Here is a 25,966-nt window from a genome sequence, read left to right on the forward strand (position 1 = left end):
GCTTTTGATCCCTTGATTTGAAAAATCTTAATTCCATTACATTTGAGCTCTGGATTAGTCCGTTGTTTCTACAATCTGATCTCCTTGCTTTGTTTCTTCTTCTGGTTGAGTACCGATGCTCACATCAGATCCCTTATGGACCATCAGATCCTTTGTTGAATTTTATCCGACAACGTCCTTCATATTCAATAACCTTGTGAGCCTTTCCTCAGATACATAATGCCTTTGGTAAATTGTATCCTCCGCTTTCTAGACCATGCTCTACTTTCAAGCTTGTATTAATTACTTCTAAAAGATTGTGGTTTATGTTCCTAGGGTACCCCGATGAGTTGAACCTATGCCTTTCTTAATCTGTGTGAACCCGAAAGTTTTCACGGGTCATACTCCTCTGCTAATTTCCCAGGTAGGTTTCCACAATCAACTCATTTTTAATAAGAGCAAGAAGTGAATGAAAGGTTATGCATTGAGGAAGTAGGAGTCGACCTTGAACTTTGTGTTCATGCCCATGGACACGATGTAGATCCTATCATGGAAGCTTCTTGTAATAATAACTATTTCCTTGATATAATATCATCTGATATCGGTGAATTGACCCTTTGCAGTCGTGGTTCCGACCATGTTCTCCTTTAAATACCATGTCTCAGACAAGTGAAAACACTTGTCTTCTGCAGATCAATACATCTCCGCAACCCCTATGTCGATCTTCCTTCGAGTAATACCCTCCAGTATCTCAAGAATATCAAAGAACTGTGTTGCTTCCAATGAGTCTTCATCTAGTATTGCTTCTCACTGATTTCAGATTTCCCCCGGGTTCTGAGTTAATTCACTCGAGAACACCGATATGTGAATCGATTCTGCACTCCGATTCAATAACTCTAAGTAATTTTTGTTGCTTACGAGTTTAAAAATCCTTCAAGTCATTCCTAGCCTGATTGGCTATATCCTTATCGTGCTAAATATTAACTGTGCTACCTGGTCCTTCTTCCCGGAGCACGATTTTCGATGATGAGCTAAGCTTACGTCGATCTTCCTCATCATGTCATTTTGCCTTGAACCACAAGCTTGGTTTCGAGTTTGTGCTGTACCCGAGGTTCCAATAACCTTTCGCTTCATCATTCCTTTGACTTGATGTCATCGCCGATCGACTACATCTTCAGGTAATCTCTCGACAAATGTGTCGTGGTCATCATCAACATTTTGAATCCTTCCAAGATACCAATCGAATTCATGATGATAAGTACCACCCTTGTCCCTTGGTAATTTGAGTTACCATCGACAACATCCTTGCCTTCCCTCCAACACAAACTTGTTGGTGTTTTGTATTACACCTTGGGTTCCTTGCCATCCAGCTTATGTTGTGTTCTACCTTGGAGTATTACCATCTCTTTTTGTCAAGAATGTGGTGAGAATTTCACCACCCCTTAAGAATTCTTGATATAATAATACTTCCCGCCATTTTTGTTCATTCCTTGGTCCCCGTGTTGTTGTTGACCGGAATACCGACAATTGAGCTATGCCGTGTGAATTCAAAACTTCTAGCAACCCTATTGCTTGTAAGTTAATGAACGATAGTTACATTCTTTGTGTATTAGATATTGAATCACCCTTCTATCATTGGTCTTGCTACCTAAGCCCATAATTAGGGTGCACCGTTCAAACCAATGTTTAAATTGTGTATGTTTTCCTCGAGCATACATCAATATATCATTTGATCTGACAAATGTTATCTCCTTGTTCACATAATTGAGGGCATCCATCTTTTTGGAAATCTCAATGAATTGTCACTAAGTCCATGAACCACCTCCTCATCCTCTCCTTGGTTTAATGATGAGCTCTTGTTTCGGAACTCGCTTCCGTAGTACATTTCCCGAGAATCTTACAATGTCGTCTCGTCAATTCGTTTTGCACCTTTTCTTGTCATGCATCCTGAGTCTGAGGTATCCTGACACCAATCAGGACTGAATCTCGGTCAGATATGATGGTTGGGATGTATTTCCAAGAGTTATAACATTGGTCTTCATGTGACCCGGTAAGGTGATGTCATGCCTAGCACACCTGGCCGGAGGACATATTGTTATAGTTCCCTTTTTAGCGAGGTTAACCATTCTTCCCTGAGGAAATTGTAAGACTTACTCTATAAGTTGTTCCTGATGGATCCTTTGTGTATCCATAGCCTGATCTTTACCTAATGACCATGTCAATGCTATCTCGAAGCATGTCTGTGGTACTACGATCATCAATAAGAGCATTTGAAGCACAATGCTAAATTCTCTTTATCAATTATCCAAACACCGTTGTATGGGTAATGTCATGAAATTTCTCTCCCCTCACCTAAAGGGTTTTCAACTTTATATCATGTCATGGATATCATGCTCTACTTGTCCTTGGGAAGGATATACCCCTAAAATAGGTAAGAACCTTGTGGTACCACGTTGTTAGTAAGACCCTGTTACTATTGTTGATGACATTCCGGTAACCGCCGATGGACGAGAACTTTGCCTATTGGTCCGCCTCGTTCAACGAGCAGGAAAATGGTTCTCTTCGTCCCTCGCCCTTGGTACCGACATTGTTGCCAATATAACTGACAGGCTATGCTCTGACATGTCTTTCTTATGCGATCGTGCAAGACGTCACCACCCTTCCTACTTAACCCACATGGTGGGCCCATAACCCACAGTTCCACAGGATCGAAACCTGACTCTCCTGTACACCCCCGGTTTCCAAAGTTATTCCTCGCGCTTGACTTCTTATGTAACTCACGCGCCACCTTCCAAGTGATCTATTCGGGTATCAGACGCAATACTTATTCTCGTTGCTCTGAACCCCTTTCACCTTCTGATTAGGCATCGAACGCTTGCCTATCCGTTTGAAACTTCTCATGATACCTCCTTACTTTGTTCTCGATATTTTCTTAAGTTTCAACTCGAGAGTTACTTTCTACCACATTCCCTGAGTTATAAACCGGATAGCAACCTTGTAGAATTTCGTTCTTCCGAAGCTACCCCTGATCCTTTTCGTAAGTACGATGGAGTTCCCGAAGAAAGGATGCCGACTTCATCATGATGACCTGGAGCAGAGAAATAAAGACATCAATGAAAAGGATCAACTACTTTGGGAAGAGCATCCCAGTCCAAGAAGATTCGTTAGAATTTCGTAACCAGATCTTTCCCCCTTGCTCCACCTCTTAAATCTCGGGACGAGATTTCTTGTAGTGGAGAAGAATTGTGACGCCCGGATAATTAAGCTACAGTAACTCCACGCTAATGATGCCACGTCACCTCGGATACTGTTGTTAATCTCGCGATGGTTCAAAATCGATTCAAATTCAAATTTAAAATAAAGACAAACATCAAAAGTTTTCAAACATTAAAACTAAAATGTTCAAGCTGGGACAAATAAATCCTAAGTAATAAAGGTGGAGAAACCACACTTGTATAAAATGTGTAAATACTCAAAAATGAATAAAATAGTAGCAAAAACAATTAGTTAAATGATTATAAAATAATAAACAATTAGAAACTATTTTGTATTAGGTGCCAAGTTAATTTTGGTAGTGGCATGAGTATTAATAATATTTCAGGTACAACTTGGGTATTCATAAAAACAAAAATTTAATAAAACAGAAAAGAAGAAATAAAAGAAAATAGAAAATAGTAACTAAACTAAAAACAAAAGAGAAACCCCCCTCCCTCGCTGAGCCTTGACCCAGCTAGTAATCAGGCCACCAGGCCAACCCACCCACTCCCCATAACCCACACCCCGGTCAAACCCTAACCCCCGTCGCCCCACTCCCCCCCCCACGTTCGCCTCCTCCCCGATCCAGATTGGGATCGGGGGAACGAACCCAGGTCGCGCCCGAGCCCGACGCGCCCCAGCCGCTCGTCACACGCCGGGACTCCTCCACCGCCGCCACACACCGTCGCCGTCTCGTCCCGCCACTGCTTCGCCGGAGCCACCCCGTCACCGGAGCACCTCCTCGTCTTCTTCCCCGTCGGATCGCCCGAGCCCGAAGCCGCTCGACCCCCCTGCGAACCATCGCTGGACGCCGCGGCCGCGGTCCTCTCCGTCACTGGCGCTCCCCGTCCCCGTCGCCGATGCCACCTCGCCGGACTGCTTCCCCTGCGTCGCCGTCGTCCCCGACCCCCTCCACGAGCCCCGCTGCCCCGTCCCTACAAATCCCGGTAAGGCCACGGCCTCCGCCCTCCTCCTTCCCCTGTCCCCGCGCCGTCCGCGCCTCCCTCGATGCGCCACTGCGGATGGACGCGCGCTCGCCACCCACCTGTGTTGCTCCTCCCGCTTCTCCCCTGCTGCTGCTACCGCTGGAGCTCCACATCAGCGCTTCGCCCTGCCCCTGCTCCCCGTGGCCGCGCACTGCGTGCCGTGGCCGTCGCCGCTTGCCGTTCCGCTTCCCCCATGCGGCGCCACCCGAGTCCACCCCCGATGGCCGTTGCCCACACTGGCCAAACGCCACCGCGCCCCGGTGGCCTCGCCCCGCCTCCCTGATCGGGCTCGGCCCTGCACGGGTGCGCACGTAAGCGCACCGCCCGCGCCCGCGCCCGCTAAGGCCATGGGCCACTGACACGCGGGGCCCACGCCCCTGGAATGGTTAAAATAATAGTAATAACATATAAAAAACAAAAAATATATTAATTAATTAACCCTGATTAATTAACCTATTTAGTTAATTAAAACACTAATCTGTCACTGACTAATGGGGCCCACAATTAATTAATCCTAATTAGTCTAAAACAAATCCTATTTCACCTCTGTCTCAATGACAGGTGGGTCCCACTGGACCCACATGCTAGGGTTGACTCTAGTCAGCCGGGTTTGACCTGCTGACGTCATGGTGATGTCATGCTGACATCACCTTTCACTGTCTGGATAATGTTCGATTTAAATAATTAAATAAATCCTAAAATGATTTAAATCGTTTAAAATTAATATAAAATAAACCGTAGCTCGGATGGAAAAACTTTGTACATGAAAGTTGCTCAGAACGACGAGACGAATCCGGTTACGCAGCCCGTTCGTCCGCCACACACCCCTAGCATATCGAACACACAACTTTCCACCTCCGGTACATCTGTCCGAAAATGCGAAACACCGGGGATACTTTCCCGGATGTTTCCCCCCTTCACCGGTATCACCTACTACCGCGATTGGGCACACCTAGCATCACGCTTTGTCATGTCATGCATCGTCATGCATTTGTTTGCATTGTATTTATTGTTTCTTCCCCCTCTTCTCCCGCTAGACACCGAGACCGACGCCGCTGCTACCCAGTACGACTACGGTGTTGACGACCCCTCCTTGCCAGAGCAATCAGGCAAGCCCCCCTTTTGATCACCAGATATCGCCTATTCTTCTCTATACTGCTTGCATTAGAAGAGTGTAGCATGTTACTGCTTTCGGTTAATCCTATTCTGCTGCATAGCCTGTCATTGTTGCTACAGTTGTTACCCTTACCTGCTATCCTACTACTTAGTATAGGATGCTAGTGTTCCATCAGTGGCCCTACACTCTTGTCCGTCTGCCATGCTATACTACTGGGCCGTGATCACTTCGGGAGGTGATCACGGGCATACGCTACATACTTTATACTGTTACATTACTTATGATATTGTTCGGAGATGGGGGCTGAAGGGGCAGGTGGATCCATCCCGGTAGAGGTGGGCCTGGGTTCCCGACGGCCCCCGATTGTTACTTTGTGGCGGAGCGACAGGGCAGGTTGACACCACCTAGGAGAGAGGTGGGCCTGACCCTGGTCGGCGTTCGCGGTTACTTCATAATAACACGCTTAACGAGATCTTGGTATTTGATCTGAGTCTGGCCATTTGGTCTATACGCACTAACCAACTACGCGGGAACAGTTATGGGCACTCGACGGCGTGGTATCAGCCAAAGCCTTCGTGACGTCAGCGACTGAGCGGCACACACCGGATTGGAACGTAAGCCTGCTCTTGTATTAAGGGGGCTAGTTCTGCTTCCGGCCGCGTACACAACGTGCAGGTGTGCAATGGGCGATGGGCCCAGACCCCTGCGCGGATAGGATTTAGACCGGCGTGCTGACCTCTCTGTTGTGCCTAGGTAGGGCTGCGACGTGTTGATCTTCCGCGGCCGGGCATGACCCAGAAAAGTGTGTCCGGCCAAATGGGATCGAGCGTGTTGGGTTATGTGGTGCACCCCTGCAGGGAAGTTTATCTATTCGAATAGCCGTGTCCCTCGGTAAAAGGACGACCCGGAGTTGTACCTTGACCTTGAAGGAAATATGCCCTAGAGGCAATAATAAAGTTATTATTTATTTCCTTATATCATGATAAATGTTTATTATTCATGCTAGAATTGTATTAAATGGAAACATAATACATGTGTGAATACATAGACAAACAGAGTGTCACTAGTATGCCTCTACTTGACTAGCTCGTTGATCAAAGATGGTTAAGTTTCCTAGCCATTGACATGGGGTGTCATTTGATTAACGAGATCACATCATTAGGAGAATGATGTGATTGACTTGACCCATTCCGTTAGCTTAGCACTCGATCGTTTAGTATGTTGCTATTGCTTTCTTCATGACTTATACATGTTCCTATGACTATGAGATTATGCAACTCCGGTTTACCGGAGGAACACTTTGTGTGCTACCAAACGTCACAATGTAACTGGGTGATTATAAAGGTGCTCTACAGGTGTCTCCAAAGGTACTTGTTGGGTTGGCGTATTTCGAGATTAGGATTTGTCACTCCGATTGTCGGAGAGGTATCTCTGGGCCCACTCGGTAATGCACATCACTATAAGCCTTGCAAGCATTGTAACTAATGAGTTAGTTGCGGGATGATGTATTACGGAACGAGTAAAGAGACTTGCCGGTAACGAGATTGAACTAGGTATCGAGATACCGACGATCGAATCTCGGGCAAGTAACATACCGATGACAAAGGAAACAACGTATGTTGTTATGCGGTCTGACCGATAAAGATCTTCGTAGAATATGTGGGAACCAATATGAGCATCCAGGTTCCCCTATTGGTTATTGACCGGAGAGGTGTCTCGGTCATGTCTACATAGTTCTCGAACCCGTAGGGTCCGCACGCTTGAAGTTACGATGACAGTTATATTATGAGTTTATATGTTTTGATGTACCGAAGGTTGTTCGGAGTCCCGGATGTGATCACGGACATGACGAGGAGTCTCGAAATGGTCGAGACATAAAGATTGATTCATTGGAAGCCTATGTTTGGACATCGGAAGTGTTCCGGGTGAAATCGGGATTTTTCCGGAGTACCAGGAGGTTACCGGAACCCCCCGGTAACTTAATGGGCCTTATTGGGCCTAGGTGGAAGAGAGGAGAGGAGGCTAGGGCAGGGCCGCGCCCCCCTTTCCCCCCAGTCCGAATAGGACAAGGAGAGGGGGGCGGCGCCCCCCCTTCCTTCCTCCCCTCCACCTCTTCCCCCCTCCAACTCCTAGTCCAACATGGAAAGGGGGGGAGTCCTACTCCCGGTAGGAGTAGGACTCCTCCTGGCGCGCCTCTACCTCCTAGGCCGGCGGCCTCCCCCTTGCACCTTTATATACGGGGGCAGGGGGCACCTCTTAACACACAATTGATCAACGATCTTTTAGCCGTGTGCGGTGCCCCCCTCCACCATATTACACCTCGATAATATCGTAGCAGAGCTTAGGCGAAGCCCTGCGTCGGTAGAACATCATCATCGTCACCACGCCGTCGTGCTGACGAAACTCTCCCTCAACACTCGGCTAGATCGGAGTTCGAGGGACGTCATCGAGCTGAACGTGTGCTGAACTCGGAGGTGCCGTGCGTTCGGTACTTGATCGGTCGGATCGTGAAGACGTACGACTACATCAACCGCGTTGTGTTAACGCTTCCGCTTTCGGTCTATGAGGGTACGTGGACAACACTCTCCCCTCTCGTTGCTATGCATCACCATGATCTTGCGTGTGCTTAGAATTTTTTTGAAATTACTACGTTCCCCAACAGACCTTATGACAACTAGAACTGGATACTTAATAAAACACACCCTTCCAAGTGCCAGATATAACCCGGTGATCGCTCTCTAACAGGGCGACGAGGAGGGGATCGCCGGGTAGGATTATGCTATGCGATGCTACTTGGTGAACTTACCATCTACTCTCTTCTACATGCTGAAAGATGGAGGTGGCCAGAAGCGTAGTCTTCAACAGGATTAGCTATCCCCCTCTTATTCTGGCTTTCTGCAGTTCAGTCCATCGATATGGCCCTTTACACATATACCCATGCATATGTAGTGTAGCTCCTTGCTTGCGAGTACTTTGGATGAGTACTCACGGCTGCTTTTCTCCCTCTTTTCCCCCTTTCCCTTCTACCTGGTTGTCGCAACCAGATGTCGGAGCCCAGGAGCCAGACGCCACCATCGACGACGACTCCTACTACACCAGAGGTGCCTACTACTACGTGCAGCCCGCTGACGACGACCAGGAGTAGTTTAGGAGGATCCCAGGCAGGAGGCCTACGCCTCTTTCGATCTGTATCCCAGTTTGTGCTAGCCTGTTAAGGCAAACTTGTTTAAGTTATGTCTGTACTCAGATACTGTTGCTTCCGCTGACTCGTCTATGATCAAGCACTTGTATTCGAGCCCCCGAGGCCCCTGGCTTGTATTATGATGCTTGTATGACTTATTTATGTTTTAGAGTTGTGTTGTGATATCTTACCGTGAGTCCCTGATCTTGATCGTACACGTTTGCGTGCATGATTAGTGTACGATCGAATCGGGGGCGTCACAATGGTGGGTGTATGATACCGACGAAAAGCGCGGTATTAGAGAGGCTAGCAATGGTGGAAGGAAGAAAAGTCCGTATAATCCATGGACTCAACATTACTCATAAAGAACTCATATACTTATTGTAAAAATCTATAAGTTATCAAAGCAAAGTATTACGCGCATGCTCCTAGGGGGATAGATTGGTAGGAAAAGGCCATCGCTCGTCCCCGACCGCCACTCATAAGGAAGACAATCAATAAGTAAATCGTGCTCCGACTTCATCACATAACGGTTCACCATACGTGCATGCTACGGGTATCACAAACTTTAACACAAGTATTTCTCAAATTCACAACTACTCAACTAGCATGACTCTAATATCACCATCTTTATATCTCAAAACAATTATCAAGCATCAAACTTCTCATAGTATTCAATACACTCATAAGAAAGTTTTACAAATCTTGAATACCAAGCATATTAGGATTATTTAAGCAAATTATCATGCTATTTAAGACTCTCAAAATAATCTAAGTGAAGCATGAGAGATCAATACTTTCTATAAAACAAATCCACCACCGTGCTCTAAAAGATATAAGTGAAGTACTAGAGCAAAACTATATAACTCAAAAGATATAAGCGAAGCATATAGAGTATTCTAACAAATTTCAAATCATGTATGGCTCTCTCAAAAGGTGTGTACAGCAAGGATGATTGTGGTAAACTAAAAAGCAAAGACTCAAATCATACAAGACGCTCCAAGCAAAACACATATCATGTGGTGAATAAAAATATAGCTCCAAGTAAAGTTATCGATGGAAGTAGATGAAAGAGGGGATGCCTTCTGGGGCATCCCCAAGCTTTGGCTTTATGGTGTCCTTAGATTATCTTGGGGGTGCCATGGCCATCCCCAAGCTAGGTTCTTGCCACTCCTTGTTCCATAATCCATCAAAAATCTTTCACCCAAAACTTGAAAACTTCACAACACAAAACTCAACAGAAATCTCGTGAGCTCCCTTAGCGAAAGAAAACAAAAGACCACTTCAAGGTACTGTAATGAACTCATTCTTTATTTATATTGGTGTTAAACCTACTTTATTGCAACTTCTCTATGGTTTATAAACTATTTTACTAGCCATAGATTCATCAAAATAAGCAAACAACACACGAAAAACAGAATCTGTCAAAAACAGAACAGTCTGTAGTAATGTGTAACTAACACAAACTTCTGGAACTCCAACAAATCAGACAAAATAGGACGACCTAGACAATTTGTTTATTGACCAGCAGCAATTGTAATCACTATTTTATTACGTTCTGGTGATTTTTAACAATTGTTTTCGTGAACAGAAAGTTTCTGGAAATTACAGCAAGATCAAATAACTATCATCCAAGAAGATCCTATAGGTTTAACTTGGCACAAACACTAATTAAAACATAAAAAACACATCTAACCAGAGGCTAGATCAAATATTTATTCCTAAACAGAAGCAAAAGCAAAAAACTAAAAATAAAATTGGGTTTCCTCCCAACAAGCGCTATCGTTTAACGCCCCTAGCTAGGCATAAAAGCAAGGCTAGATCTAGGTATTGCCATCTTTGGTAGGCAATTCTTCAATGAGACATCTATCATCCTTAGGAATTTATTTCTCTTTAGTAATTATCAAACTTTTAGGCACAAGATCGAAAAATTCATTCGTAGCAAATGGTTCCTTAATGATGGCAAAAAGATTGGGATGAATACTTATAGATTTGAGATCCGCAGTTTCCTTATTAGAGGATTCACCCTTATTTTTAGGAACATACATAAGCTTGGCAATTTTAGTAGGAGGACTTCGAGGATTCTTTACGGAAGAAAAAGCTAAGTTGGTAATGATACCCTCAAGTTTATCGATTCTAGTGGAATCTTGATTTATTCTCTCATTAACTATGGGTTCCTTCTCCTTAATATTTTTCAAAGTGACTCCTACCTTAGATCCATATTGGGTAATTTGGTTGTGGATCTTTTTATCCAAATTTTCGATTAACTCTACAGTAGCAACCTTATTTTCAATAATTTCAAGTCTTTGCATTACATGCTCCAAAGTTAACGTAGTTCCATTAACCAAAAGAGGTGGTGAGCCAAACAAATCTATCATACATTATAAGAGTCAAAAGTATGGCTACCCAAGAAATTCCCTCCGGTAATGGTATCAAGGATATATCTATACCAAGGATTAGCACCTACATAGAAATTGTGGAGAAGAACGGAAGTAGATTGCTTCCTGGTAGATCTATTTTGAGCATTGCAAATTCTATACCAAGCGTCTTTTAGATTTTCTCCCTCCCTTTGTTTAAAATTTAGAACTTCATTCTCGGGAGACAACGGAGAAGATAGAGGACTAGCCATAACGACAAGCAAACGAAAAAGAGGCGACGGAAAAGAGAGGGCGAATAAAACGGCAAGGGTGAAGTGGGGGAGAGGAAAACGAGAGGCAAAAGGCAAATAATGTAATGCGGGAGATAAGGGATTTGTGATGGGTACTTGGTATGTTGACTTTTGCGCCCACCTCCCCGGCAACGGCGCCAGAAATCCTTCTTGCTACCTCTTGAGCACTGCGTTGGTTTTCCCTTGAAGAGGAAAGGGTGATGCAGCAAAGTAGCGTAAGTATTTCCCTCAGTTTTGAGAACCAAGGTATCAATCCAGTAGGAGGCTACGCGCGAGTCCCTCGTACCTACACAAAACAAATAACTCCTCGCAACCAACGCGATAAGGGGTTGTCAATCCCTTCACGATCACTTGTGAGAGTGAGATCTGATAGATATGATAGGATAATATTTTTGGTATTTTTGTGATAGAGATGCAAAGTAAAATAAAAACAAAGTAAAAAGCAAAGGAAATAACTAAGTGTTGGAAGATTAATATGATGAAGATAGACCTGGGGGCCATAGGTTTCACTAGTGGCTTCTCTCAAGAGCATAAGTATTTTACGGTGGGTGAACGAATTACTGTTGAGCAATTGTTGACAGAATTGAGCATAATTATGAGAATATCTAGGTATGATCATGTATATAGGCATCACGTCCGAGACAAGTAGACCGACTCCTGCCTGCATCTACTACTATTACTCCACTCATCGACCGCTATCCAGCATGCATCTAGAGTATTAAGTTCATGAAAATAGAGTAACGCCTTAAGCAAGATGACATGATGTAGAGGGATAAATTCATGCAATATGATAAAAAAAAAACCATCTTGTTATCCTCAATGGCAACAATACAATACGTGCCTTGCTGCCCCTACTGTCACTGGGAAAGGACACCGCAAGATTGAACCCAAAGCTAAACACTTCTCCCATTGCAAGAAAGATCAATCTAGTAGGCCAAACCAAACTGATAATTCGAAGAGACTTGCAAAGATAACCAATCATACATAAAAGAATTCAGAGAAGATTCAAATATTATTCATAGATAATCTTGATCATAAACCCACAATTCATCGGTCTCAACAAACACACCGCAAAAAGAAGATTACATCGAATAGATCTCCACGAGAGAGGGGGAGAACATTGTATTGAGATCCAAAAAGAGAGAAGAAGCCATCTAGCTACTAACTATGGACCCGAAGGTCTGAGGTAAACTACTCACACTTAATCGGAGAGGCTATGGTGATGATGTAGAAGCCCTCCGTTATGGATGTCCCCTCGGGCGGAGCTCCGAAACAGGCCCCAAGATGGGATCTCATGGGTACAGAAGGTTGCGGCGGTGGAATTAGGTTTTTGGCTCCGTATCTGATCGTTTGGGGGTACGTAGGTATATATAGGAGGAAGGAATACGTCGGTGGAGCAACAGGGGGCCCACGAGGGTGGAGGGCGCGCCCTGGGGGGTGGGCGCGCCCCCTACCTCGTGGCCTCCTCCTTTGTTTCTTGACGTAGGGTCCAAGTCTCCTGGATCATAATCTTCCTAAAAATCACGTTCCCGAAGGTTTCATTCCGTTTGGACTCCGTTTGATATTCCTTTTCTGCGAAACTCTGAAATAGGCAAAAAACAACAATTCTGGGCTGGGCCTCCGGTTAATAGGTTAGTCCCAAAATAATATAAAAGTGAATAATAAAGCCCAATAATGTCCAAAACAGTAGATAATATAGCATGGAGCAATCAAAAATTATAGATACGTTGGAGACGTATCAGGCAACACCGCATTCACAGGCATACACACACATTGATACACCTATGTCGGCATTATGTACCATTTGCAATCAAATTGAACTATTATTTATGTATAGTGCAACAAATTTCGAAATATTCATAGCATGCAATCAATTGAGAAAAACAACAGAGATGGATGGAAGAATGCAAATCTTCTCATCTCAAAGTACGGTCTTTGCCACTACTATTGCTTCTCCAACCAACATACAACATTGCGACACCTGTTACTACGTGATTTTCATGTTCCAAGCTCAAGGTCTGTATCCGTAGTTACATCGTGATATCAAGCCATACCATGATTCACATTAATTGGAAAAAAGTCCATGCGTTGTAACAGGAAAAATATATTTTAATATTCCTAGCTCAATAAATTTATTTGCTTTTCTACGGAGAAAACCATGAACTAGGGTTGCCCGAGTCGAGAAACTAGGCCATGGAGTGCGGTTCGTACCAATGATGGATAATGAGGACTGTGGTCATTGCCTATCAATATTTGCAGATAGATGGGAACCAACCTGTGGTTGGATGGTTAGAGGGACAGTGGTATTCTCCGCCCACCAGGGTTCAAGTCCTGAGAGGAGACGTTCACGTCGACGACGAGACGCCTACGGTGACTTGTAAATATCAAGATGATATGCCAGCTCAGTCTCTCAAATGTGCTTTTATCTTTTGTTTGTAGATGATAGAGTTGGTTTTACAACATATGTTTTGATAAGGAAAAGTCGGTGGCTCATGTTTTGAAAAAAGGGCTTGATAAAGTTAGCTTTAGAAGATCGTTATGTGGGGAATCCCTGCATCTATGGGAGCACATAAAAGAGGTATGTGAGAGTGTGACGCTTGATGAAACCCAAGACAAGATTAAATGGTCTCTGTCTGGATATGGTAAATACACTGTCAAAACGTGCTACAGATACTTGATTCAAAATGGGCTGCATTATCCATACAAATTCCTATGGAAAACAAAAATGCCCCCCCCCCAGGGTCAAGGTCTTCTTGTAGCTATTGCTGAGGAAAAGTATTCTTACCAAGCAAAACTTGAAAAAAAGAGGATGGCAGGGGGATACAAAATGTTCCTTTTGTGGGCGAGAGGAAGATATAGAACATTTATTTGTACATTGCTCTGTGGCTAAAATGCCGTGGATGGTTGTCAAATGTTCTTTTGACATACATGATGTTCCTGATAAAATCAATGATATATTTGGCAGATGGCTAAACAAATTTGAAAAAAATGATAAGAACCTTATGACAGTTGGTATATCGGCTATGCTTTGGACAATGTAGAAACTGAGAAATAGACTAGTCTTTGATAATTACAAGGTTACTGATCCCTGTGTTCCTGTAAATCTGATCATTAAGAATTTACATGAGTGGTGTGTATTGCAGAAAAACCAAGGAAGAATATATCGCATGAAGGAGGGCGTAAATCAAGTTGAGCAGGTGGCCACGGAGATTTTCAAAGCGACGCGTGGATGGACGACTGGAGTTCCAAGACTGGGAGGCTCCTGAAGATCAGACTACGTTGAAGCTTATCTTCTCTGTGCTGCCTTTTGCTCTTTTGTTTTTCTCCTTTCCGTTCCTTTTGGGTTGCGATCCAAACTTCTGGCCTATGTTGGCTGTGACTCATATCCCTTTATGTAATAGCAAGTAGAACTTTAAACGCTAGCTATGTTGGGTTTCTTTGGCGCTGGGAATTTAGCCAATCTTGACATGCTGCTGTGTGGGAGGAGGGAGGGATGGATCCTTTCTTCAACATAGCATCGTAAGATTGTTGACGCGAAGTTCGGTCCTGGAGTCTGTGAACAATTGATTTCTATAAATGAAATCGGAGAGGCAAGCTCTCTTTTATTAAAAAAAAGATGATACAGTTGGCAAATGTACACAACATAGGCCAGAATTGGGCCAAGCCTCGGATGTGATGGTCTTGGCCCTTTTCTGGTCTTCGCCACATTCAGTTTTGCTGAAGGGTTTTAACTCGCACTGCATTGATGTGATGGTCTCATCGGATGATCTGGCTCCCTGGCGAGTGACCTTTGTTTATGGGGAACCAAAGCGTGAGCTTCGTCATGAATTTTGGAGCTTGATAAGAAGGCTGTCCCAGTCGTGGAGGGGCCCGTGGATTTGCTGTGGCGATTTCAACGAGGCTCTCTGCCATGATGAGCACTTTGGGGCTCGTGACCGATCGGATGCCCAGATGGAGCTTTTCCGAAATTGTCTTGATGACTGCGGGCTGGTGGACCTTGGTTTTTCTGGTCCAAAGTTCACCTGGACTAATCGGCAGGACACACAATGCAATGTGCGGGTCAGACTTGACCGCGCTGTGGCTAACGGTGACTTTATCGCCATGTTCGAGTTCTATCATGTGGAAAACATAATTACTACCACTTCTGACCATTATGCGGTGGCCATCTCCCTCGACTCCCAGCAAATGATGGGTGATCGGCCCCCTGTACAACACAATTTCCGCTACGAAGCTATGTGGCGCCGTGCCGAGGGCTACATTGGGGTAGTGGAGAATGCTTGGAAAGCCCATGCCACTGGAACTCGCTCGCTGCATGAAGCATGGTCAGTTTTGAACCATGTGTCGGGTGCTCTGAAGGAATGGAGCAAGGAGGCCTTTGGTTCCATCCGACGTGAGATCCAGAGAACCGAAAGGAGACTCAAGTCTCTGCGCATGTCACCTGTAAATGTTGCTGGGCTGAAGGAGGAACGCGAGCTAGAATGCCAGCTATGTGAATTGTTTGAGCGTGAGGAAATCATGGCACGACAACGGTCTCGGATCGATTGGCTCTGTGCAGGAGACCGCAATACAGAGTTCTTCCACGCCCGGGCCTCTGCACGACAGCGCACCAACCGTATCAAGGCTCTTGTGCGGGAGGACGGCTCCAAGTGTGTTTCTCAGGACGGGTTGAAAGAGATGGTACATGATTTTTATGAGGATCTCTTCTCTGCTGAGGACTGCACCTCTATGGATAGGGTGTTGGATGCTATCCCGAGGAAGGTGGATGACAACATGAACGCTGAGTTGTGCAAGCCATATAGTAATGAGGAGATCAGGGTAGCTCTCTTCCAAATGGGACCTACAAAGGCCCCTGGGCCAGATGGATGGCCATGTTCTATCAAACTCTCTGGGATCTGATCCAGCATGATATTTGCGATGCAATTCGCTCTTTCCTGAGTGGCGAGGCTTTACCAGAAGGGCTTTGCAACTCAATCATTGTCTTAATCCCAAAGGTTAAAAATGCCCAACACCTCTCTAAATTTCGCCCCATCAGCCTGTGCAATGTCTTGTACAAACTTGCATCTAAAGTTCTTGCTAATAGGCTGAAGGTTTTTCTGAATGACATTGTCTCGGAGTTTCAGAGTGCTTTCGTGCCGGGCCGCTTGATCACGGACAGCGTGCTTGTTGCTTACGAATGTTTGCACACTGTTTGGAAACAACATTCCAAGAGGCCTTTCTTTGCTCTCAAAGTGGATATGATGAAGGCGTATGACCGCATCGAATGGGCATACCTCCATGGGTGCCTTCAGAAGTTGGGTTTTGCTCCTCCTTGGATACAAACTGTGATGCGCTGCGTTACCTCGGCTAGATATGCAGTGAAGGTGAATGGTGAACTCACTTCTGCTGTGGTGCCGTCCAGGGGGCTTCGCCAAGGAGACCCCATCAGCCAATACCTGTTCTTGCTATGTACGGAAGGTTTGTCTGGATTACTGTAAAGGAGGGAGAGCCTTGGCGAGCTACAAGGGATTCGAAATGGTATGCAAGGCCCTCCTATATCTCACTTGCTTTTTGCAGATGACAACATCTTCTTCGCACGCAGTGATAACAGAAGTGTTGAGGCTCTGAATTCTACTCTCCATCAATATTGTGAGGCCTCTGGGCAGAGGATCAACTTGCTAAAGTCTTCGATCTTCTTTGGGAATCACTGCCCTAATGGTGTCAAGGGAACTGTAAAGGGGTGCCTTGGGGTAGACAATGAAATTCTCCACGACTCTTATCTCGGTATGCCCACTGAGATTGGTCATGCAGCCACCAACTCCTTCGTTTTCTTACCAGGCCGGGTTTGGAAGAGGATCAACGGCTGCAATGATAGGCCGATGTCGCGGGCTGGAAAGGAAATTTTTCTGAAATCTGTGGCACATGCCATCCCTAACTATGTGATGAGTTGCTTCCAATTGCATATCTCCATTTGTGAGCAAATGAAGACCTACATCGCCAACCACTGGTGGGGTGTCGAAGACGGCCGTCAAAAAATGCATTGGCGTTCTTGGGCGTGGCTTTCTACCCCAAAGTTCCTCGGTGGAATGGGCTTCCGCGACTTGGTACTTTTCAATCAGGTGATGCTTGCGCGTCAGTGTTGGCGTCTCCTGACCGAACCCGACTCTTTGTGTTCGAGGATCTTAAAGGGACGCTACTTCCCTGATGGGGATTTTTGGACTGCCACCAAGCCAAGATCATCTTCCTTCACCTGGCGAAGTTAGCTTTTTGGGCGTCAACTGATTCAGAAGGGAGCTCGGTGGGGTGTAGGAAATGGCACCCGGATCAAAGTTATGGAAGACAACTGGATTCCAGGTTTCCCTCCTGGAACTTTCAACTCGATTCTCCCTATTTCGGCTGAAACTTCAGTTCAGTTCTTGTTGGCCGAGTCATTGGTGACTTGGGACGAAAACCTTGTGCGAAGCTTCTTTGCTGATCCTATTGCGGAACAAATTCTGCAAGTTCCCATAAGTCGGTTTGGGGGAGATGACTTCCTGTCGTGGCCTCATGACAAGCTTGGCACCTACTCGGTTAAGTCTGGCTATAATCTTACTCGTAGTGAGAACTTCTTCTCCTCTACAAGTGAAAAGGGCAAGGGTCTGGCTTCCAATATTCAGGTGCAAGAAAAGGAGTGGAAGGCCCTTTGGTCAGTCAATTGTCCAAACAAAATGAAGATTGTTTTGTGGCGTTTCGTGCATGATTGTTTGCCTACAGGTTTCCAGCTGGTGAGGCGTCACATTCCAGCTGATGATGGCTGTTTTTTCTGCAACCGGACGGAGCGTGTGGGGCATCTCTTCCTGCTGTGTCCCTTCACCCGTTCCGTTTGGAAAGGGGTTAAAGAGGAGTTCAGTGTCAGGCTGTGTAGAAAAGACATGGTTAATGGCCGTCAATGGATGTTCGATTTCCTGGCTCATGCTTCGAAGCTCCAAGCTACTGTTGTGGCTATCACTCTATGGCATATCTGGGAAGCTAGAAATGAGATACGTAATAATGGTACCGATGTGCATCCTGCTAGAACTGCTTTAAAAGTTCGTGCCTATGTCTGTATGGTGTTGCAGCATTGTTCTAAGCCTAAACCTAGTCCCAGGCGTGAGTCTTCTTCTTCAACTCTTATTTGGACTCCGCCACCTGCTGGTGTGGTGGCTGTGAATGTTGATGCAGCGCTGTTTCCTTCTATCCGACGGATGGGCATGGGCTTTGTGGCTAGGAATCATCTTGGGAAGTGCATGTTTGCTGGCAATGAGCAGCTTCAGGGCTTCTCTGAACCGGCGTTGGCTGAGGCACTTGCCATCCGGCGTGCTCTTGAGGTTTGTCGATCTGAAGGCTGTTTGTCAATTGTTTTGGCATCTGACTGCCTTTCCATGGTGAACAAAATCAAGTCTACGGCTCAAGATCGATCAAGAGTGGGCACTGTTGTCTCGGACATCAAGTCTCTTGCGTCTGGGTTTACTCGATGTTCTTTCTTACATGTCAGGCGTGGTATGAATGTAGCGGTACACAAACTAGCTCGTAGTTGTGAGCATTCTGTTAATCTTTTTTTATCTTGGTGTGGTTCCGGATTGTATCAGGGACGATCTCTGCTGTGATGTTCAGTAATCAATGAAGTACTGTTAATCTCAAAAAAAAACATAGGCAAGAATTATGATTTACTCGATTGTTTTTGTTTTTATCCACAAGAAGACGGATACGGCGGCCTTGATATACCCGTGCGCCGGGCGCTCCCATCTGTTGGTGTGTGGACGGCCACATGCACGCACGCACAGGAAGGAGAGTCCTCGCTCGTGTCTCCTATCCTATCCAACAAGGTCAGTCGTTGGAAGAAAGTCTTTTGTCTCCGCCTGAGTCTGATGCACCACGGCTGCTTTCTTCTCTTTTGTTTCCGCTCTCTCGCCCGCTCCATGCCTCGTAGACCAGCACCGTATTGGATCAAAAGCACTGTACTAGAGTAAAATGCAACGCAGTGATTCTCGTATGTTTTCGAGTCCATGCGCAACAGCGCAACGAGGATACTCCGCTGCCGATCTTTCGGTCGGTGCAGAAAGAAAACAGCTTTCGTCAGGTTTTCTTTTGCTTCTCTGCAACAGTGCAACCAAAGGCAGGCAGTTCTGTTCCTTCAAAAAAGATACATCATACAAAGACCAACTTCTTCTGCCAGACTGCACCACTCTGTCTGGTCCTCGCTTTCCGTTCTTTTTTGCTCTCGCCAACTCAACTCATGCGTGGCGACGGGCGAGGCAGGAGAAAAGGGATCGGCGGCTTCGTGACAAAAGATGCGGTGAGGCCATGGATGCATTGGGTAGGTTGGGTGAAAATTATTGCGTCGTGCGATTTTAACTACTGCGTGGATCAGCGAGGCGGAGCACGACGGTGTAGCCTCCATAGCTCATGCCCTAGCTTGTGTGATGTATGTCGTTTAATATTTTGAATGAATGTGATTTTTAATACTTACTTTTTGGTCCCTCAAGTTCCTCAAAAGTATAGACTCGATCCCATGGGATTTTTTGTACACATTTGGTCCTTCAAGTCTTAAAACCAGATAACTTTGGTCCAAAACTAGATTGTGAGTATGCTGACCAAGTTTGACCGATGAATAATAAATTCAAAAAATAGCAAACAAATTCAAAAAAGAACGAAAACAATATTATATATATTTTGATTTTTTTGATTTTACTCTTCATCCAAGCTTCGAGAAACTCCACTTCCGTTTGTCTCATCTTTTTCTTTGGAGACCAGCCAACGAAGCCCAAATCGGCCTCAAGGCTGAAAGATTCTTGGTCAAGAAAGAGTCAAAAGGTGTCGTTTCAGTCTGCAGGACAGGGCAGGAACGGAGGAGACGCCGCCGTCTGGCAGCAGCAACGGCGCGCACCATGCCTACCTCCTCCTCCGTCAACCCGGAGCTTGGCGTCGTCACCGCAGCCAACCTCCTCTCCCCCTACGCCGCCGTGCCGTCGAGGGACACGGACGCCGAGGCCTTCGTCTCGTCCCTGCGCACCCAGCACGAGATCGACGCGCTCTGCGAGAAGTACGGCGTACCCAAGGAGTTCACCGCGCGCCCCGCCGGCGACCTGCGCGCGAACTCAACGCCGCCGCCGGGGGCCATCTGCGTGTACGCGAGGGCGCTGAAGGCCGGGATGCGCGTCCCGCTGCACCGCTTCTTCAGCGAGGTGCTCGCCCACTTCGGCATCGCGCCGGCGCAGCTCACGCCCAACGGGTGGCGCACCATGGCGGGCTTCATGGTGGCCTGCCGCTCCGCCGGTGTTCCGGCGTTTCTTTGTGATGTGCAGCCTCTGCCAGGAGCACGAGAAAGGCTGGTACTCATTCCGGTCCAGGCGGGACAGCTCCGGCTTGCGCTTCAGGGGTTTGCCGAAGCCGGATGCCAACTCCATCAAGTGGAAACACGAGTTCTTCTTCCTCTCGTCGCCGGAGCCGTGGCCCTGCGCCATGGAGTGGCGCGAGCGGTCCAACCGCTCCTCCAGCAACCCGGCTTCGGCAAGTGGTGCTCACTGTTGAGGAAAGCCAGTCGATGCTGAAGCTGCTTAGTGCTCACGGTGGCGCCGCTGTTGATCTCAGGAACCTGCTCCCTGCTACGTGCCCACGGCGGCGGCGGAGCCTCCGCAACACCAACCTTGCTGCCGCCATGATAACCACAGCATCCTCCCCGCCGGCGCCGCCGCCTTCCTCAACTCGTATGACTTAATGTTCCAAATCCCTCTGATTCCCCTGTTTCATCGAGCCCTCACGATGGTGTTGCGTGCTATCTAGGTACGGGTCCCTCCGTCCATGACACAAGCGGGGAGGAGGCGGAGAAGGCGGCCGCGCAAGCGTCGGCGTCGGCGAAGAAGAGGACTTGGGAGGAGGCCAACGGTGGGGTGGAGGTTTCGCCTCTTTGAGTGCTGTCCAGCGTGCGCTCGCCACCGCCACAGCATTTCTCCAGCAGGCATGGCGGAGATACCATGAAGGCTGCACGGGAGCTGCTGCACCTGCATGGCGCCGACGCGCAGCCGCTGGAGCGCGCGTTTGCGGCGAACGAGCCTTCCGACGACGCAGCGATTCGGCAGGTATTGCCAGCAAATGCCATGGGAAGTCGTTCGATTGGTAAGTTCTTGTCGGGAGATCATCTTTTTTGTGTTCAGGCTGCGAACTACGCGCTCGAGCTGGAGCAGAAGCTGGTCGCCAGCGAGCGCGAGGCTGCGGCGCTGCGGGAGCAGCTCGAGGAGGCCAAGAACGAGCTCGCCGCGGCAAAGAGAGCGGCGGACGCGGAGCGGGAGAAGGCTAAGTCCGAGGTCGCCGCGGCCAAGCGAACGGCGGAGGCGGAGGTGGCGAAGACGAAGGCCGAGCTCGCCGCGGCCAAGCGAGCGGCAGAGGCCGAGGCGGTGAAGATGAAGGCCGAACTCGCCGCGGCCGTGGCGGAGGCGGTGAAGGCGAAGGTCGAGCTGACCTCCGCGAAGCGTGCCACGGAGACAGAGACAGCTAAGGCGAACGCCGAACTCGCCGCGGCGAACCGGGTCGTGGAGGCGGGGCTGGTGAAGGCGAAGGCCAAGCTCGCCGCGGCGGAGGCGGAGCTGGAGAGCGCCAAGGCAGCGACGGCGGTGCAGGAGCTTCTGGCATCCGAAGAGAACGCCCGGCGGCGCGCGGAGCTCGCGCTGGAGGGGTACCAGCGCTGGCGAGGCCGTCACGCTCCGGCTGGTCGTGCCGCTTGAGTAGCTCGTTGATCGTCTTATTTTTTGGGAAATCACATTGCTCGTTGATCGTTTTCCTCCTCTATGCAATCGAGTAACGCAGAACGATTCAATCCGGGAGATCACCAAATTTTGTAGCCGCAGTTTCGTCAGATACACAATGCAGCAGCCATTGCTGTGTGGCTTTGTTGTTCCATGCTCAGGAGACAATCGAGCACCGTGGGCAAATGAAACAAAAATATTTTGCTTGATGTGTGTTCAGCAGAGACTGGATTTTTGGAGCCCGGGTGCAATGGAGAACCTTATTTTAAATAGTTTGAAAATCACATTTAAAGTTTTAGAAAAATCTAAAAAGAATTCCACATGAACATATGGATGTACTATATTACACATGTGTAAAATTTGTTTTTTTTTGCGGGGGATGTGTAAAATTGGTTGATGAAATAAGTAAGCACGTGAGCTATACAAAAATCATGAAATGGTAATTTTTAAATAGTGAATACATGCACTGTTTTTTTTTCAAAATCATGATTTTGTTATTTTTGTGTCACTCACATGATTATTTATTTCAGCATAATTTGCATATGTGTAATATACATCCATATAAACAACTTGAATTGTTTTCATATTTCTTTAAAACTTCAGAATACAATTTTGGCACTATTCAAATATAGGGCTCACTAAAGCTCGTCCTGCAAAGTGACTTTCTATTTACTACTACCATTGTCTTAAAATAAAGGATTTTTATCGTTTATGTCATTAGGTGTGTCTCACTACTCAGTTTTGCCATTAAAAACTACAGCTGCTCAAAAGTGCCATCGCTCAGTAAGATGCTTGCTCCAAAATGCCATTAGGCACCTAAAAAATGCCATCATTTTGTTAGATCTTTGCTTAAAAATGCCATTAGACACTGTTACTATCAGGTCAAACCTGTTGACCAAGTTATATGACAAAAATACCTGTAGACCCTCATGTCAGCTTTCTCTATCTCACAATGATAAGTTTGGCCGCATTTGATATGAGTAAGCAAGCGAAAAAATTATAGGAAAATAAGAACAATGTTGGAGATCGAGTGGGACCACACTTTACGGTAGTAAGATAAAGGAAGAACTGCCATGTGGGTCCATGTGTATTTTGGTAATAGGACATGGTAAACGAGCTTTGAGCGGGCAACAATGATGTCTAATGGCATTTTTGAGCAGTTAAAATCCCTAGTGGCAAAAGTGAGTAGTGGGACACAACTAATGGCATAAATGATAAAAACCATATAAAACATTTTATAGGCTAAACTGGCCTACAAAAACGTTTTATATCTTGAGACGAAGATAGTACGTATTTAACTTGTGGTTTTTACATATATCATTTGTACATAAACTTGGCACCTGGTCTAAAGTGCAAATATTTAGATCTGTATTTAAACATGGGAGCACCTATGTGATAGGTGCCTGAATCTTTTTCTTGCTTCAGCCATTTTTCTCTGTCAACAATCATTGTATAACCATCACAGTGTATATATTGACAGGTATATTTACTTGCACACACGTACATCGTACTTATATGATTAATGGCAGGAGAAAAGAGGAATTAAAGGATTCCGGACTTTTATTTTTAGCAACTATTTATGGTAATTGTTTTAATTAAATCACATGATAAATTACATTGGTCATACCGGATTCCTACAATATTCTTACACCATGGGGGCTTTAAGGTGTGGAACTAAGATCAACACAACGACCTAGTTAAACAAATTTGTTGCAGTAAATTTTCAAAAACGATGCAAAAAGAACTGATTTTATTCTAGGGAAGAATGAATATATATATATATATATATATATATATATATATATATATATATATATATATATATATGTTAATAGTTGGTTGGCAATGGTACATCCTTTACAATCTAGGAGGTGGCGCGATGTAAAAGTTTGCTACTGGAGTCATCGACCGAGATTGACCGGTGCCCCGAGAGTTGAGGTGCCAACTCTTGTCAACATGTCTTCAGTCTGATCAACTCTTAGTTTAGTTCAGTAGTTTGGGTGATCTAAATTCATATTCTCGAGAAGTCGGGACATTTGATAAAACTAAAGAAATGGCTTATTGAGGACATCGTTTTGGTGCTCAGGTGCATCTACCCTTGCATGAACAGTAAATTCAGATATATTTTATTTCAAAAAAACTGTTTTTCTTTTTTACACCAAAGATGCTCAAGTGTGCTAGAAGTGTGCAAAATTTCATGGACAAATAACATTCCAGGAGCTCTCACAAAAAGAACAAAATCGACTCTCAAAGAACTTCGAAAAAAGACATTTCTGAGACCCCTTTTTTTGTCTATGGCTCCTCGAAGGTGATTTCACCACAGAAAAATGCACGCTCCCAGCACACTCGAGCATCTTCGATGCGAAAACATTTGCTTATTTTTATTGTTTATATTTGATAGTTTTCCGAATTAACTGTTCGTGAGCCTAGGCTTATCTATGTATTATCGTGGTTTAGTTGAGAAATATTTATAGCACAAAAGATATGAATGTGTGATATTTAGTCCGTTAATTTTCATGTTTTATATATCTGCGTTGGGTACTCTCTTCTTTTTCTATGTGGATGGTAGGCACATGGAGAATTGAGTGTTATTGGGAAATAAGTGTTGTTTTTTGTTAAAAAGAATGTTCTTGCGTTGTCCTCACTTTTTTTGCCGGACTACTTCCAATCTATTCATCTTCAATCATGGCAGTAAAACGAACACCAGAAATAATAAAAATTACCTCCAGATTCGTAGACCACCTAGCAACGACTACAAGCACTTAAGCGAGCCCGAGGCGTGCCACTATATCGCCCCTCCATCGCTGTAGCCGGGCAAAACTTATTCTTGTAGAAAATCAGGAAATCGTCATGCTAAGGCCCCATAGGACCAGCGCATCAGAACAACAACCACCGGCATTGAAGAGGAGTATAGATCGGAAGGATCCAACTGGGAAGACACACGAACGTAGACGAACTACGACCAGATCTGAGCAAATCCACCAAGGACAGATCCGCTGGAGACACACCCCCACACTCCCACCGACGATGCCAGATGCACCACCCGGACGTGGGTTATGCGGGGAGAACCTGATTCCATGTTCAGAGAGCCGCAACCGTCTCATTTTCCTGAGCAGGACACAAACCCTAACAAAACTCGAAGAAACATCTAAAAACGAAGCCCTCCGGCCAGCAAGGGCCGGGATCCACCGCGCCGCCATGGCCTTAAGACCACTGGAGACAAAGCAGACCGGTGGCGGCGCCAGCGGGAGGCAGGGGAACCCTAGATTAGTTTGGGCAAGGAGGCGACTCAGATAGGCATGATATTGACTTGCAGAAAAATTACAATCCTATGAATCAAACAAGCCCTCGTTGAGAGCTGTCTCCAGCGCCGTCCTCACTTGGGTGTATACGGTCGGGTTTCCAATAAGGTCAGTAAGAGGAATGCGATTTGTGGTTGTTCCTCTTCTCCGAGTAAGTCTTTTCTATTTGTGTTAATTACACCCAAGATACATAATCTTGCACCGTGATATTTGTATCAAACATGATCATTAAAACCCCATAAAAATGATACAAAAACTACTTAAGCACACATTTTGATACATTTGCGGCAATTCTGACGTGACACCGTTTGTCAACCGTTATCTCTGTGTCCGTCATGTGGCAGCTGGCCCATGCTATCTTTCAATCTTTATGGGCTCCACTTGTCAATGGGATGGAGAAAGAAACAGCATACAAATAAAATGGGCGGAGAGGGAATCTGAACTCAACAGGGTGGGACCTACCCATATACTCCCTCCGTCCCATAATATAAGAACGTTTTCACTAGTGCCAAAACGTTCTTATATTATGGGACGGAGGGAGTATAAAGGAAGCTTGCCAGCCTGCTGGAACATTGGGGTGCCACATACGAAGAGAAACCGGCCATTTGATAATGCGTAGGCTGAATTCATGTAAAATGTGTAATACCTTAGTAATATAAGACGGTTTAGATCACTACAATAATGATTTAAAAGGTCTTACATTACTTCACAGAGGGAGTACTTAAATAAGCCGTTGTACCAT

The 25,966-nt window shown here is 45.9% G+C and overlaps 1 pseudogene; it reads left to right on the plus strand.

Annotated features, from left to right (window-relative positions):
• The first annotated feature begins 20,020 nt into the window (after positions 1 to 20,020).
• LOC109760006 (uncharacterized) lies at positions 20,021 to 22,027 on the plus strand (annotated as a pseudogene).
• The last annotated feature ends 3,939 nt before the right edge of the window (positions 22,028 to 25,966 follow it).

Source organism: Aegilops tauschii, chromosome 7, assembly GCF_002575655.3.
Source record: "Aegilops tauschii subsp. strangulata cultivar AL8/78 chromosome 7, Aet v6.0, whole genome shotgun sequence".
NCBI classification, from domain to species: domain Eukaryota; kingdom Viridiplantae; phylum Streptophyta; class Magnoliopsida; order Poales; family Poaceae; genus Aegilops; species Aegilops tauschii.